The sequence below is a fragment of the Ascaphus truei genome, chromosome 4 (genome assembly GCF_040206685.1).
Source record: "Ascaphus truei isolate aAscTru1 chromosome 4, aAscTru1.hap1, whole genome shotgun sequence".
Lineage (NCBI taxonomy): Eukaryota > Metazoa > Chordata > Amphibia > Anura > Ascaphidae > Ascaphus > Ascaphus truei.
In genome coordinates this window covers 367,476,699-367,478,884 of record NC_134486.1, presented here as the reverse complement: position 1 = coordinate 367,478,884, position 2,186 = coordinate 367,476,699, and the positions used below count along the sequence as shown (strand labels likewise).

General features: G+C 43.3%; 1 pseudogene; it reads right to left on the bottom strand.

Moving 5' to 3' along the window:
• Nucleotides 1-983: 983 nt before the first annotated feature.
• LOC142492420 (peptidyl-prolyl cis-trans isomerase D pseudogene) lies at nt 984-1,720 on the bottom strand (annotated as a pseudogene).
• Nucleotides 1,721-2,186: the final 466 nt, after the last annotated feature.

Genomic DNA, 2,186 nt, shown 5'->3' with positions numbered 1-2,186 from the left:
CTTCTCCGTACTTCAAAGAGCTCCTGCTAAGTGGGAGCCTCTGAGTCTAGTGAAGTCCGGAGTTGAAAAGCCTCAGAGATACAAAGTGTGAAAATGGCCGGGATGTTGCTGAGTGCCAGATACCGGTAATCAGCATGGGCCATTCACACTTTGTGACCAAACCCCAGACTGCGAGTCGCCAGGTAAGGGGTGGACCCCCGGTATGGTAAACCGCCTAGGTGTCAGGCTGACACTTGCACTTTGCAAACCGGAAAGCCCTTTTTGCCTGTTCTACAAACTCCGGGCAAATCGGGGATTGGTGGGTTAAATGTTCCCACAGAGGGGATTGGGCACGCAGGTTAGGGATAGGACTGTAACCCTTATAAACCTGCCTGCCGACCTATCCCCGGTGTGATTCATGATTTCTTCAAGCCTCCGTGGTTCAAGATCCCGTCCAAGTACAGCAGCAGTGGTTCCAGAACGCAACGGGTTAAAACATTGTAACCGAGAATTTACCCCTACTTCAGGAATTCGTTAGCGCTGGGGATCTCAGAACGAACCCCAATGAACCAGAACAAACAATTTCGGGCAGGCAAGTTGCGCCCTAGCCAAAAGGATTATAACCCAGAGACTTTGTTTCTACATCTTTCGTTCAGAGGATAATTTATTTCGTTTCCCCATTCCAGTAAGTGATTATTAAGTGTATTCTGAGGTTGTCATGTGTTTGTCTGTAAATAAATAAATGACAATTTATTTTGCCCGCCTTGTTATGCTCAATCGAGAATCCACAAAATATAAAATTGTTGATAAGTACTTGTCCAACGTGACACTATAGACTACAGTCTAAGACCTTAGATTACAGGGGCTATCTTTAATTGTCTGAGGTTGTGAGAACATACAGTATATCAAAATGTAATCTGCTTTCACCGTGCTTTTTTAATTAAATATAATGTTCTTAGCAGCAGAAACATCGTGAGCATCAAAAACAGGCACTATGACCTTACTTATTGTTCTTGAATTCTCTGCTTCACCCAAAGTATTTTGCCACTGAAAGCTTTGTCATCAGGTGCTAGTTCGTGAGACTTCTAAAGATTCTCCAGTGCTTGCTCAAAATCTTTCAATCCTAGCCATCCTTGAGCCTGTCTGTAAAATACTTTGGTGCTACTGTAGATGGATCGATTTCAAGAGCCTCAGGACAGCTTTCAATTGCTGCTGTCCAGATAGACAGCTTCAGTTTACAGGTAGCATTGTTCAAGTTACAGTTCACAGATATAGGATTTAACTTCAATATGTTGTCATCTCTTGTGATATGTTTGCAGGTTTACTGTATAACATAACATATCTTAGAGCCTTGTTGTACTTCTTTGTTGCCGTTTCCCAGCTCTGAGATTTGAAGAAATTATTTCTTATGTTCGTAACAACTACATGCTATAGCAGTGATTTTACCAACATCATTTAGTTCTACGTCATAGTCCTCTGGGAAGTCAGAATAAGTGTCACCAGAACCATCCAGATGGGATGTTACACACTCATCCCTGTCCTTAATTCCCCACACAGCTATCACACACAGCTCTATAGGCTTCTCTTCATTCACTTCAATGTTTTCAGCCTCTTCATCTGCATGAATTTCGTCTTCAGATAAATTGAGACATCCAGAAGAACCAAGCTTTCCAAGGTATTTTCCTTCCATATAGCTCTCTTTTGAGTCTGGCCCTTCTACTTCTATTAACTCTATGCTCATGACATACTTGAATACGAGAGGTAACTCTCAATGTATTACTTCCTGGTAAAACATTTTATAAATAAAAAAAAATGTTACTCATACACAATTTTTCCTTCTGTGCATAAATTATGTTGCAAGGATATTAGTGCCAGGTTCTACATCAATTTAACAATGTAAGGAATCGGGGAAAATGTCCTTTGCGACGTGTTCCCTCCTTACCTGTCTTATCTCAGACCTCCACTTTGGCACCAGTGCGTGCGAGCACCCCCGCAATACTTACAGAGCCCGCACACACGTGCAGCTCTTCTAGTGTGCCACGGAGCTTAGTGCCCCTCGGACACGTGACAATGTGCACCACTCCCCAGCTGCGTGGAAGTATTTTATTAGCCCACTTGTCTCTGCAGCCAATCCTTGCCTCCACGGTGGCTGCGCCTCTGCTCCGCCTCCTTTGCTACTGGTTCCTGTTTCCCATAAGTACCTTGCA